General features: G+C 41.7%; 1 long non-coding RNA gene across 6 annotated transcripts in view; it reads right to left on the reverse strand.

Annotated features, from left to right (window-relative positions):
• Positions 1–14,998, reverse strand: part of LOC110087175 (uncharacterized) — a 184,423-nt gene that overhangs the window by 25,835 nt on the left and 143,590 nt on the right. Inside the window, exon 4 of one of the 6 annotated variants that reach the window (XR_013540331.1) lies at positions 7,319–7,388. The exons of the other annotated variants lie outside the window; for them this stretch is intronic. This is a non-coding gene — a long non-coding RNA (uncharacterized LOC110087175). The remainder of the gene's footprint in view (positions 1–7,318; positions 7,389–14,998) is intronic. 6 annotated transcript variants of the gene reach the window in all.

The following is a 14,998-nucleotide window of genomic DNA, read 5'->3' on the forward strand; positions in this document are numbered from 1 at the left end:
TTAGTTAGTTAGTTAGCTAGTTAGCTAGCTAAATGGATTGGATCCTAAATGGATTGGTTCCAAGCTATCTAAAAGACTGCATCTTCCTTTATAAACCTTCCTGGGTATTAAGAACATTGGGAGAGGCCTTTATCTCAGTCCCACCACTCTGACAGGAGTATTTGGTGGGAACACGGAAGAGGGCCTCCTCTGTTGCTGCTTCCAGACTCTTTCCCTCACCTGGCATGTCCAACCCCAAGGGCCATATCTCCCTGTGCCCAATATAACACAAATAGGAGCACCCCATTTTCCTCTCCTCATCTGAGATTCACCCAGGCACATATATAGGTATAGGATCAGTGGCAAATGTAAAAATGCAACAGGTTAATATAGCAGCATTCTTCAGCAAGTATAACAATTAGTGATGGGAGTATTCGAATATTTAGCTGGACTAAATGAGGGTCTGGCCCCATCCACTGACATGTCTGGCAGTGGCTCCACTCCTTTTCCTCAGCTGGCCACTCAGCAACCATGCAGGGAGACTTGTCCTCCCTCCCCCTACCTGGAATGGCTAGCCGAGCAGGAAAAGAATGGTGCTCCAGAAATGACTGGAAGGATGAGCAAGCCCGCTGCCACCACCAGACACATGAGTGGGCAGTCCAGCTCCAGGAGCCGGACCCTCATTAACTCCAGCTGTGCAGCGATATTTGTATTCAAATACGAATGCCCCTGTAACATAACAGCTCTGCTCTCACCTGTCCATCACAGCTGGGCAGGGGAACATCAGCCAATGAGAGGACGGAGGGTGGTGCAGAAGGGGGAGGAGCTGGATTATATAAGGGGAGGTGTGATGTGTGTGAGAGAGAGTTTTGGAGTTTGGGAGATGAGAGAAATTGGTTGAGAGAGTGAGATAGATTTGTGAGAGATAGTCAGTGAGGGAAAAGTCTGTGTGAGGTACATTAAATGAGAAACTTGATTTACAACTTGATTTACTACCTGTGATTCACTCCTTTTTATTTTGTCAAATCAATAAACAACATTTTGTTTTAGAAGAAACACTTGTCCTTTGTGATTACTGAATAAAGTTGGTGGCAGCAGTTTGAAGAAGAATAGTGAGCACTCTGGGAGGCCTGAGTTGACACAGGCTTCAGAGTGGCCCGCTACAGCCCCCATCTCTAATAACAATTTCAGGGGAAGTCACATTTGTTTGTTTGGGTTTCTATCCTGCCCAACTAGTAGTAGAGCTGCTACTCTGGGTGGCCAAACACAGCAACATCATAGTAACTAAATATTAACAATAGAAATGACAATATAAGACAATGAAAATAGAAAGGTCAGGCAAGATTCAGAAGGGAATCATGATAAGTATGATCCCTGGAAGTACACAAGCAATTAAAAACATTTAAATTATGAAAAATAATAGGCAGCCAGGCAGAGAGTAGTAATTAAAATTACTTAATCTGGAGCAGGCTACGAAAAGGCTTGAGAAAACAACCAGTTCTTAAATTGCCTCCTGAAACCAAGGAAGAAAGAGGCCTGATGTACCTCTAGTGGGAGAGAATTCCAAAGCGATGAGGCCAACACAGGGAAGACCCAGTTTCAGGTAACAGATTTCTGGGCCTCCTTTGGAGCTGACATTCAAAAAATCCCAAATTGAGAAGCGTGGGTGGGATAGGTTAATGTTTTGAGGGAAAGGCGCTCAGACAGGTAACAAGATTCCAAACCGTTAAGGGCTTTAAACAGAACACATAAAATTGCACAGAACATCGGAAGGTATGTTTAATTCCATGTATACCAGTAATTACATTAGGACAATTCTCTGGTCACCACCCTCTCCAAATATCACGGGTGCTCAGCTCTCACCTGGGCACCCTATGGTTCTTCCCTTTGAACTCTGCCTCTCACCCAGTGATTTTGGAGACAATCCCTGGCATGCTTGACATTCTCTCATTGTGGATGATTGCACAGGACCTTGTCTCTCACCCAAGGTCTACGTTCCCATTCATTTCATTACATGTGACCCAAACAGCAGACTCTGCCTGCTCAACCTCTAAGAAAGGCGAAGGTCCTGGAGTGAGAGGAACAATCGAGATGTTCTAGCAACAACCAGCACAGTCCCAATTTGGTGGGAATGTAGCAACTTCAGAGGAAAGACATGCAAGGTGAAAAAGCCTTTCTTTCTTCACTCCTGTTGACCTGGCTGCTAGTATCCACCACCCATAAGGTGCTTGTCTTCCTTTGGGGGACCAAGACCCATCCAGTGGTTCAGACTAGATTTGGGCCAAAGTGAAATGATACAAAATGGAAAACTATTTTGATTAGTATTTTCAGTGTAGGATGAGGGCAAGTTTGGAGGCTTAGGGCGAGGAAACAAACATATCTTGGTGCCTACCTGCAGAAGCCAATCTTTTCCTCACATAACTACTTCTGGACCTTCTGAGGAGAATGATAGCCACTATGGCATGAGACCAGAGCTTCAAAATATTAGCTTAACTACAACTTCAGAATCCAAAAACAGTGGCGTGCTGGCTGCAGTCTCAAAAGTTCTTCCCTAAAACTCTTTTTGTGTCTTGCTCTTGCATGGGCCTAAATTCAACTGCTTGTCTCAGACAAAATAGAGCCACTGATTCAACGGAATTTATGTTAAGTCTTGACTTAGCAGGTTCCCGTTGATTCAGCTAGTCTACTTTAGTAGGGAGCAACAATTACATTTAAACCATTACTAACCCACTAATACTAACCCGCTCACTCAACTAGTTACAAAAAGTAGCTGCCATTTTGAAATTTCAGAATCTTCTGTGTGCCTCCCTATGTGAACTGGAGATGTGTTTTGATACATGCCTCTCAAAAATGAACCAAACAAAATTCTCAGCCATCTGCATTGAGCTGGCCAAATTCAGTGGATACAGCTATTCTTCCACTCAAGAAACCGCCCTGCACCTTCCTGTTGTTGCAGGTGCTGAAGCTGTAGAGTCTCCCAGAAGAAAAGGGATGGCAACCCCATTGTCTTTTCCAGAGAATCTTACCTTCTCATGATGTGCCCAGAGACAGCCTCAGTTTCAATAGTTTTGCCTCCAAAGACAGTTCAGGCTTGATTTGATCTAGGACCCACTTGTTTGTCTTCTTCGCAGTCCAGGCTATCTGCAAAGCTCTCCTCCAGCACCACATTTCAAACAATTTTTTTTTCCTGTCAGCTTTTTTTTCCCTGTCCAGCTTTCACACCCATCCATGATGATTCATAAAGACAGAATTGGGGGAAATACCACCACCACCGTCTCTTATTTTGGACAGTGTGGGAGCTGTACTTCAGAAAGGCAGCTTTTTCCAGCTCTGCCCATAGGCAGATGGGTAACACTGTGGGACCAAATTGCCAAACTGGGTAAGCCTTTGGTGTGATCTGATCATGCACAACTCTTCTTATTTTTCCCCTTCTCTTCTTTGTAAGCTTGATGGACTTTTGGTCTGCTGTACTTTATCAGAAACGCTGTTGGGATTATTATTGTCTCACATTGAAAATAGGTACAGAAAGTGGGGGAGAGGGAGAAGGCACCAATGTAATTGATTTCAATTAAACCTTGCTCCCATTTTCTAATACTGGATGTTTGTACAAGGCACTTTGTTTTCCTTCCTTCCCCCCTACCCCCAGATCTTGTCGTCTACCTTTGACAAGTTCCTCCCCTTCTCTCCTCCCTCTTCTGAGCATTTGATAGCTCAACAGATTGAGCTGCTCAGTATTGATTACCAGCTTTAAGAAATCTTTTCAGTCCAGTTGCAGGCTTATCTGCTTTGGTTGGTCACATGCTTAGGGATGATGGCATCAATGCAGATTATGGATCTGTCTCTGTGTACCGCAAATCTGCAAGCTTCCTCGGCTTCAATCTTAGTACATCCTAAACCATCTTAATAAGTTCCGTGTGGAAGTGAGAAAGGTTCCACGTGTGCTAAATAGTCACCATTTAAAGATGTGCAAAAGTGGGGAGTGACATAATTCTAAGCAGGCTTAGAGGTAGCCTGGCTCAGACATCTGCTCCTCGTCAGGACATCTAGGGACCTGGTGCATCTCCTCCCCTCTTCCTTCTAAAATATAATCATCAGGCACATAGCAACAAATACAAACGTAAAATGCAGTGACAACCAAGCAAGGCATGTAATAGGAAATCTCCAAGGCATTTGTATTCATCTTGGGCAGCTTCAAGCAGATTTTCTGTTGGAATTCAGTAATCTGCATATTATGCCATTAAGAAGTTTTGATGGGAGGAACATAGGGGTTGAATGTGAATCATGACAGCAGCCAATTGTTCCCTCTTCATCTAAAATTCCTTTTCCTGCTTTTTACTCAGTCAGGATTCTGTGTCTGTTAACAATGTTAGTGTTCTGTGGGAGTTAGATTCTGATAGTTATGGGGTCAATAGTTAGAGACTGAGTGAAGTGTTTATGTAACTAGTCAGTTAAATAATGAAGTTAAACAGTTAAGATCTCAAACTACCTAACAAGTAAATATCTTTTGTTTGTTAATCTGATATATCTGAAGATTTGTGAGTAAAATATAAACATTTTTGTTCTTTCTCAACACCAGAGTCGCTGACTAAATCTATTGAGACTATATTGCCAGCTGATGTAAAACTAACAATAATGGGTGGTATATTAGAGAGTGATTTATGATTATAATAATCTGCTCTGTAGGTCCTTGTCTGGATTTTTTTTTCTCCACTGTGTAGCTGGAGGAACTGTTGGATAGCTCAGTGGTCTGGAAATTGGGAGCTAGAGATTGGGAGTTCAATTCCTCACTGTGCCTCCTTGACAGGGGCTGGACTTTGTGATCCTTAGAGTCCCTTCCAGCTCTGGAGTTTTAAGATGATGATGATAATGTTTTAAGCCAGCTATTTCCACACTTTGCCAATACTTTCAAATACATATTGCAAATGGAATGCAGTCCTTCAAACAAAGGTTCTCACTCTTCTTCATCAAAGTGAATCTCTTGGCAAGGAGAATAAAGATGAGAAGTTGAACATTCTCCCCTTCCTTGACCAGAAATCATGGGATTACTTACTCCCCAGTTCTTGCTAAAGCAAAGGAAACTGCCTCACAAATCAGCTAAACTGATTTGGCGAAATAAGACTGAGACTCAGAAGGACAGCAATGAAGGAACTAGTAAAGATAATAAAGTGTAAGGATATGTCACTGGAGACCAAGGCCAAGATCATCCACATTCTTGTTTTTTTCTGATCACCATGTATGAATGTGAATGCTGGACAGTTAATAATAATAATAATAAACCTTTATTGGCATACAGCAGAAGGAGCCGCAAAATAAATACAGTAAAATACGCATACAGGGTTCGTTGCCTGCGAGTGGGGTGCAGAGAAAAACAGCGTTAAGCCCCTCATTTTAGAGAGGGCATGTTGCGACGTCTCTGAATAATGGCGTGAACATATCGAGCAGTTGATACAGTAACTTCCTTGTTAGTACCATTCAAGAGGTATTGGGTTTTCTTTAGGTCATCCCATCGCATGTGGGAGGGGGGAAAGACCGACTGGTGGAGCAGGCGGATATCCATGTACAAAATGCAATGAAACAGCATATGATGCAGAGATTCGGTTTTTCCCTGGCCACATGGACAGGTTCTCAGGTCTGTAGGTAGGCCCAGGTATCTGCCCTGCACTAGATTTGATGGAACTATGTTGCATCTTGCGAGAGTAAATGCCCAACGCTCTAGTGGCTGTTCAAGGAAATATAGGTAGCTTGGGCTGCGTCCGAGAGTGAGTGAGAGGTGAAGATGGAGTGGAGAGCAGACTTTTTGTGCCGCACTAAACAAAGTTTGCCCTTCGATGTCCAAGACCCTGTTTTTGATAGTTGGAAACACCTTGGAGGGGGGTATAAGGCCCAGAAGGTCGGGAGATAGCCCTAGAGTCTTAACTTTCTTTGTGAATAGGGCCAAGCCATTGGGAAGCAGGCTATCAGCTAGCAACGCTTGCAATAGGGTGTCCTTGGGAGAGAAAAAACAAATTTTGACCCAGTATTTGAGAATTGAGGCCTTAGTCTCAATTCTGTGTTGGCCACCTTCAAGACACAGAGCTGCGTATGGAACACAGTGAGGGAGGCCAAAGATTTTGTATAAAAATACAGATTGTACTCTCTCCACAGAGCTGTGTAGTGAGGACAACCAAATAGGGACGCCGTATAGTAGCTGAGCAACTGATTTCGCATTAAAGATCTGTAAAGCAGCGGGAATAAAGCCATGGCCCCAGGTGTGGTGAAATCGTAGAATGGCTTGGGCTGAGAGTTTGGCTGTCTTGATTGCTGCCCGTTGGTGAGTTAACCAGGAGTGTCGATGATGGAAAGTAATGCCCAGATACTTAAACTCTCTGACCTGCTGAATGGAATTCCCATGGAATGACCATACGAAGGGTTTCCACGCTTTGCCAAAGACCACAATTTTGGTTTTCTCGAAGTTAAGTTGGAGGTTATTGTGTGACAGGTATTCAAGGCAGCAGGTAATTAGTCTCTTTAGGCCCACTCTTGAGCGTGAGAGGAGAACCATGTCGTCCGCGTACAGACAGTTAAGAAAGCTGGCAGGAACAAAACTAAGAACTTTATGGAGACCCTGGACAAGTAGAAACACAAAATAAGTGAATCCTAGATCAAATCAAGCCTGAACTTTTTCTGGAAGCAAAAAAAAAATGATGAAACTGAGTCTGTCATACTTCGTGCACATCATGAGAAAGCAAGACTTAATGGAGAAGACAATAATGCTGGAAAAAGTTCAGGGCAGCAAGAAAAGAGAGTAAGATGAATTGACACCAGAAATATAAGATAAATTGGCTCCACAAAGGAAGCCACAGTCTTGAATGGCCAGGGTTGTTAAGATAGGACATTTTGGAAGTCACTCATTCACAGGATCACCATAAGTCACAAATGACTTGACTTGTTTTAACCACAAAGCTAATTTGTCTACTTACACCCAGAATCATCTAGTTTGACTGACCATCTGTTCTCGGGCAGTTTTGCATCATTTGCTACCTGCTCCTTTAACCTGGCAGGGCTGGGGATGAACCGTGGGAATGAAAATCATGTGCCCTGTTGCTGAGCAATAGTCCCACATCCACCACATGCGCTCAGTGTCTCTACTGGATTCAGGAGACTGGCACAATGCTCTACAAAGCTCCCAAGGAGGGTCATGAAAGGTCAGGGACTTGGAGGTCTGTGGTGGCTACATTTATGGTCTGTGCTGCAAAACCTGCCAGTCTATTGCAACTTTATTGTTTCAGAAGGCTGATGAGGTCATTGAGATGCAGGAATCCCCGAAAGGGAACCAAAATTACTATAACGCAGGAGTTACCTTTCCAGGTCTCATGCCTCAGAGGGACTTCAGGTCACGACACCTTAGGAATCCAGTATGAAAATCCTATCTGTAACCAAATGCAAATATTTTTTTGTGAGTAAGTTTGAAAAAGGAAATAACAGACATAGGAGGCCGGGGTGTCTGATCCAGCTTATGACCTTGACATGTGGGTCAATTTGTTCCTGCACCATTTGCCATAGTTCTTACCCAGATCTGTATCTCATGATAAGGAGAATTTACAAATAAGGGTTGTGCTCTGTCTTCAGCCAATACCTGAATTACCAAACGAATAGGTCTAACTGAGACCGAATTTTGTGAGGTCTGGATTAAAGCAGGACAGCCAGTTTCGTAAAGTCGCAAGCCAAAGCAAATTTACAAATCTGTTCGAATCTGGAGCACAAATTGTATAGGACAGGGTACAAATCACTTCAGCCTACTTGGTGGCTTTTTTTAAAAAAAGAAAACTCTAAAGATACCTGGTGTGCAACCCTGAAGCTAGCTGACAGAAATTTGGCAAGCATCCCTGCCCCCAGGGGTTCTATCCTGTCTCCAAATGTCAGATACAGCAGTATAAAAACACACAAAGAAAGTTAACAATCATTTGGATTTTTCAGTGCAAATTAAGAAGGGGGGTTACAAATCCATCTGAATGCAGGGCACAGTCTGAATCTGGGACAGAAATCAGTCTGTACTGAATTAGGGTCCATTCTGAAGTCAGAATTGGCCTCCAGAATGCAGTGGGGCAGGCAGGCAGGCAGGCAGGCAGGCAGGCAGGCAGGCAGGCAGGCAGGCAGGCAGGCAGGCAGGCAGGCAGGCAGGCAGGCAGGCAGGCAGGCAGGCAGGCAGGCAGGCAGGCAGGCAGGCAGGCAGGCAGATAGATAGATAGATAGATAGATAGATAGATAGATAGATAGATAGATAGATAGATAGATAGATAGATAGATAGATAGATAGATAGATAGATAGATAGATAGATAGATAGATAGATAGATAGATAGATAGATAGATAGATAGATAGATAGATAGATAGATAGATAGATAGATAGCACTGCCATAATTCCGATAGGAGGAGTTAGGTGCCTGATCTAGCTCAAGGTTGTGTCAGAGGCAAAGGACTGAAGCCATCTGCTTTACACCCACCAGCACACCAATCTGGATATAATCCCTTATGCTTATAATAGAATAGGAAACCCACACCCCCTCCCACTTTACCAGGGCCCGGTTTGCAGTATAGCTGCAATGGAATGTTGATGTCAAATCCACCATCTTCTCTCCATGCAGTCAGTTCTGTGGCCACATCAGTACTGGTCAGGCCTACGCTGCAGTTGCCCTGGTAGGGGCCATCTTGGCAGGCCAGGGGATGAAGCTTCCAGCACAGGGACCAAAGAGGCAAAGTTTCCATGGTGGTCCATCTGGTGCATATTTATAGGCTTCCATGGCTCTTGCCAGTTCAGTCTTTAGTTGGACTTCTCCCACTCACTCACCTCTCTCTTTTTCTTTTAGGAACTTGATATGGGGACTGAATGGGCTTTGTAGACTTGGTTAATGTTGGTGATTAATTACTTTCTCACAGCTTCGGAAGCATTGCATGAAGACTGGCAGTTGTGTCTCATGGAGATGGATCCAGTTTCAGATGGATGGAGGCAGGTCAACCAGCATCTATTTCAGGCTGGAGATCCCTAAAGGTATTTTGGGGTAAATATTAGCACTAGCTCAAGGGGGTGCTCTGGAATTCAAAACTAGATGCCATTGTATCCTACCTACTGACTTCATGCCCAGAGGGTCCCCTATTTAGTGCCATCCTACAATGTACCTAATAGGAGGTATTGGCTACATGCATCAGATGGCAGACATGTTTTCTGCCTCTTAAATTATGCTGTACAAATGTTATTATCATCTATAGCCAACAAAGCTCTGGACATTTAACATTCACATTTTCCTGCAAATGGTGTGTACAGTGTCTTCATGTGAGAGATCAGGAGGCTCCTCGGTTGCCATATTTCCACAAAGAGGAAGCATAGAATCGTTGACAGTCATCTACTTTCCTCTTCTATTAGTGATGGACTGAACACATTTGTGGATCTAAACCACTAAACAGAAGTGCACAGTTGGATAAAAGCCCTGTTCTTTAATCTGATGATGTATTCTTCACATTAAATGGAATCCATACTTAATTAAGTGACCATGCTGATGTGCCACCATGTTCATCCAAGTAAAACAGATCACGAAATACATTAAAGTTGGGTTTGTTGCATCTAGACCTGGTGTAACACCCTGATAAAATATATCATGTGTTTTTAATTGCTTTGAAAACATTTTAATTTTGTTGGTTGGTTGGTTGGTGTTTGGTGTGGGAGTAATTATTCTTAAATGTAGTTGAAAATACTTGATTACTTTGAATCCTTTTTAAATAGTTCAAATTATTTTGACAAATATGGTTGCCTCTAACTATATTTTACTAGTGTTTAGTGAGAGTTAGCTGTTATAGTGGAACTATTTTTAAAGTAATTACATTTAAAGGAGTTCATAACCATCAGAGAAGTATGCCATGACTTATTCTCCAACGTAGGTGGTCGTGTAAATGCTTCCAAAACTGAAGAGATGTCCATTTTGAGTAGAAGAAGCCAGAGTCCTTTGAGGAGTGGGGGGAGATGGAGAGAAATACATCAAAAATAAATACTTGGGTGATTTCCCTTTTTTGTTTTGTATTTATAGAGATAATGGAATTCATTAACGCAGCAAATTCAGAAATATTTACAGTTGAATTGCATCAGCTCTCATTGTGTCCCAGTATTATTTTTAAGGGCTTTCTGGCATGGAAGAGAGACTTCCTTTGAAAACCGTGACCCGATGTCAGGCTGAAAACAGACCTAAGTCTCTTAATCTAATGGCTGTTACGGAGGGTGACTACTTTAGCAATGTTTGCTTGGAAAAAAAATGAACTTTGCAATGAGCGACCTTCAGAGGAGAAGACTATTCATGTTAATTAGGAGCTCTTTTGAAAAAAAGAATTCATCTATGCATTAGGCCATGTCATTTGTGAACAATGCCAGCATTGTCATCAACATTAAGACATGACTCAAGTCTAGTTATCAAAATTTTAGAAAAGTCTTATTTGGTGTCTCCCCCTCTTCCCCCACCAGCCTAAGATTATGAGTTGCTCCTCCTGATGCATGGCACAATTGTATCTCTCGTAATGGCTTTTAGCTTTTGTCACTGCCAACTTTTATATTTAAAATCCATACAATTATGGACAATTTATAAGCATTATGAGGCTTGCCTTTTTTCCCCCTGCCCTGAATCTTAGACATTGAAGGCTGCTTTTATATCCAGCAAATGCATTTTACTTACAAACCTACATTCATCTGCCCTGAATCCCACTTTATTCTTATTATTGGTATGACTTATTATGCATTTTTAATTTAAGAATGCATTTTATCCATTAAAAAATTAGAATATTTTCAAGTACCAGAAAGTGATTATTTGTGTTGGTTTTCTTTAATTAACTGTTACGGGGTGAATGTGTTCTTTCTAAAGTGCCTGAACAAAGAAAACTGGAAAATGGGAGAGAAGAGGATGGGGGAGTCAGGGTAGAATTCTCACAGAAGATTGCCAAGAAATAGAGAGAAAAATAAAATACTTTGCCAAAATGCATTAGCAGATCTCACGAAAAAAAAATGGAGCACTGCTCTTACCACTATTACTACTGCTGCTGCTACTACTACTAGGACTACTACTACTGTTCTTATTATCCTGCTAACATATTGTAATTTGACATGTATATTTAAATCCTACTCCCTGTAGCTGCTGTACATAGAAATAGCACAGTCTCTGCTCAGAGTCACCTACAATATGTATTAAACACCAGAGCCAGGGAAGGGAGAGTAGCCAAGAATAATACTGGAAAGACACAGGCTCCCATCTCAAGTGAACTGTAACCAGCTAAATACTTATTGTAGCAAGGATATGCACCCCAGTTTCTTCAACATGATGAGGGGGATGCATAGAATGCTTCTCAGATTTGTGGATAACATAAAATTGAGTGGAATAGCTAACACCCTGGAAGACAAAAACAAAATTCAAAAAGATCTTGACAGGCTCGAGCAGTTGGATGAAAACAACAGAAGGATAAGTCCAAAAGTTCTATACCTAAAGGAAATACACCAAACAAGCAGTTGCAAGATGGAAGATGTTTGGGTCGGTAATACTATGAGTGATAAGGATCTTGGAACTGTTGTAGAGTACAAGGTGAAGATGAGCCAACAGTGTGATGTGCTGCAAAAAAGGCAAGTACCATTTTAAGTTGCATTAATGGAAATATACTCTTCAACTCCCATGAAGTACTGGTTCCCCTCTATCTGGCACTGGTTAGGGCTTATCTTGAGTACTGTGTCCAGTTCTGGACACTGAAGTTTAAGAAGGATGCTGACAAACTGGAACACGTTCAGAGGAGAGCAAAAAAGATGATCAGGGGACTGGAAATCAAACCCCTATGAGGATAAATGGAAAGAACAGGGCATGTGCAGCCTTAAGAAAAGAAGACTGAGATGAGATATGATAGCAGTCTTCAAGTACAGTACTTGAAAGATTATTATACAGAGGGGGGAAACTGTTTAATCTTTTTCCAAAATTTGGTTTTACAGCACAGGCTCTAAACCCAATGTGGAAGATACAATTCATATCATTTAGCAAAGGATTTCTGATGTAGGAGCTCAGACAGATATAATAGCTGTTGCATCCACAAAAACTACAAAATGGCTGGCCAATACAAAAGTATTGCACCAATCTGAAAATTATTTAACAGTCCCTATGAAAATGCAATATAGAAAAGCATATACTGTACACGCTTATGATTTGAACAAATTTATACAATGGTGAAATGGGGTAGGTTTCAGGATATTCCTTTAGATGATAGATTGTGTGTTTGTGGAAACACACTCATATGTTTGATTGCCCCCTGTATATGGATATAAGAGAAAAATATTTATAGCCCATCTTAAATAAAGTGGAATATAGAAGCATCCCAGGAAAACTGAGTTTGTTATCACAAACAACAAATTCACATACAATAAATAGAGTTGCAATATTTGCTTCTAAAGCCACTACAAGTAGAGCTAAGTACAGTATCTGGAAAATATTTGTGTAAATTTCCATAAAGACTTAGATGTATAAAGATAGCCACATGGAACATAATTTAAATGTTATATTTAAGTTTTATCATTGAATTTTAGGAGGTTCTAGTTTACATTGTTTAAAAAATAATTATCATATTTACAGCCCCATTTTAAAGTATTAATATTAGCATTATTTTAATTTCTTGTATTTTTATTGATGCCTATGGCATGATAGTACTGTTGGTCTAATGCGGTGTATTAACTTCTTTTAAAATATGCAATGATCTGTTGATTATGCAATAATGATTTTACTTACTTATTAAACAGTCTTCAAGTACTTGAATGGCAGGAATGGCAGGATCTGTTCTCTATTCTGACAGAGTACAGGACACATAATAATGAGCTCAAGTTACACAAGGTCAAATTTAGGGTGACTATCAGGAAAAATATCCTAGCTGTTAGAGCAGTACAGCAATGGAACCAATTACCTCTGGAGATGGTGAGCACTCCAACGCCAGAGGCATTCAGGAGAAAATTAGACAACCATCTGTCATATATAGTTTGATTTGGATTCCTCCATTAAGTAGGGGTTTGGACATGATGGCCTTATAGGCCCCCTCCCAGATCTATTATTCTATGATGTTATTATTCTTTTGCTCAATTTGCATATGAAGTGGCTTAGGTCCCTATGTATGTCTTGTCTTTCATTGTATAATCATTTCTGTGACAAATGTCAGTTCCTTCTCCTCAGCTTCCCATACTTTGATTAATTAGGGAAGATGTTATGAGGAAACTCCTTTCAGAGGGCTTTTTCTAAACAGGAAACATGGCAGCCAAAGAAGCTTCACAGCGATGTGCAACAGAAGTTGAGGACAGAGAAAGGAAATGCAGCATCCCCATCTGCCCTCACAGTGTTGTAGTAGGCTTAGAAACATAGCAATTCAAATACATTCCAAAGACAGAACTGTGATGAACGGGCAAGTAGGACTCCATCCCCATTCATTTTGTCCTGAAGCAGGGTATGACACCTGTATGAAAAAATGAGGAGGAGAATGTGGTATCGCCCCCAAAGAAAGAAAATGCTTTCAAAAAGCATCAACAAAAAGTAAAGTACATAGAGCCAGGAGGTGATGGCGTTTGTTTTCCTAACATGAGGAGATTCTCCTCTAAATTTTGGAGCTTCAGGGTGAAGCCACAATTGTTCCACCCTAATTACAACTCTGTCTAAGGGGTGCTTAGAATGAGACAAGTATACAAAAGCCTTTTCGGGGGGGGGGAGAAATTGGGAAACTTTGGAGGACAAATCACAATACAGCTGTAACTCTAGCTTTTTCCTAGAAGCTGGACATCTGTCCTTCCTGATCTCCATTAACAGATTACTGGGAAGGAAGTGTTTCACAAGGTATCTACAATGATTTCTCCAAAAATATAACACTTGAATGGCCTGGGGAAGATGCTTAACTCTGAAAAATGGCTATTCATGCTGACTGAGCTGAAATTTCTCAGAATACATTTTTCTGAAAAACATCCAAAGAATTTGTATTCGCGAAGGCTTTCACGGCCGGGACCTAATGGTTGTTGTGGGTTTTTCAGGCTCTTTGGCTGTGTTCTGAAGGTTGTTCTTCCTAACGTTTTGCCAGCCTCTGTGGCCGGCATCTTCAGAGGACAGCAATCTGATATTGTCTTACTTCCCTGGAATCCTGGCAAATAGAAGGGGAAGATATGGAGGCAGTGACAGATTTTACTTTCTTGGGCTCCATGATCACTGCAGATGGTGACAGCAGCCACAAAGTTAAAAGACATCTGCTTCTTGGGAGGAAAGTGGTGACAAACCTTGACAGCATCTTAAAGACCAGTGACATTACCTTGCCGACAAAGGTCTGCATAGTCAAAGCTATGCTTTTTCCTGTCATGATGTATGGAAGTGAGAGTTGGACCATAAAGAAGGCTGACCGCCGAAGAATTGATGCTTTTGAACTGTGGTGCTGGAGGAGACTCTTGAGAGTCCCCTGGACTACAAAGAGAACAAACCTCTCCATTTTGAAGGAAATCAACCCTGAGTGCTGACTGGAAGGACAGCTCCTGAAGCTGAGGCTCCAATACTTTGGCCATCTCATGAGAAGAGAAGACTCCTTGGAAAAGACTTTGATGTTGGGAAAGTGTGAAGGCAAAAGGAGAAGAGGACGACAGAGGATGAGATGGCTGGACAGTGTCACTGAAGCTACCAACATGAATTTGACCCAACTCCGGGAGGCAGTGGAAAACAGGAGGGCCTGGTGTGCCCTGGTCCATGGGGTCACAAAGAGTCAGACACGACTTAATGACTAAACAACAATAACAACTTCCCTGGAAATAAAGAGCCATGCATTTCTCCACTAAAATTTTTTAAAAAATAGGCAGCTGAGTAGAATGCCCCAGAATTACATGGCATTCTAGAAGAGCTAGAATGCCAGCAGACTTGCTGATAGTTCTACACAGAATAGCAGTGAAATGGAAAATCAGGACAACATTGGACTTAAGTTTTACTTTTGGAGGGGAGTATGGTCCCATCCAGAGTACATTC

This window comes from Pogona vitticeps, chromosome 1 (genome assembly GCF_051106095.1).
Source record: "Pogona vitticeps strain Pit_001003342236 chromosome 1, PviZW2.1, whole genome shotgun sequence".
NCBI classification, from domain to species: domain Eukaryota; kingdom Metazoa; phylum Chordata; class Lepidosauria; order Squamata; family Agamidae; genus Pogona; species Pogona vitticeps.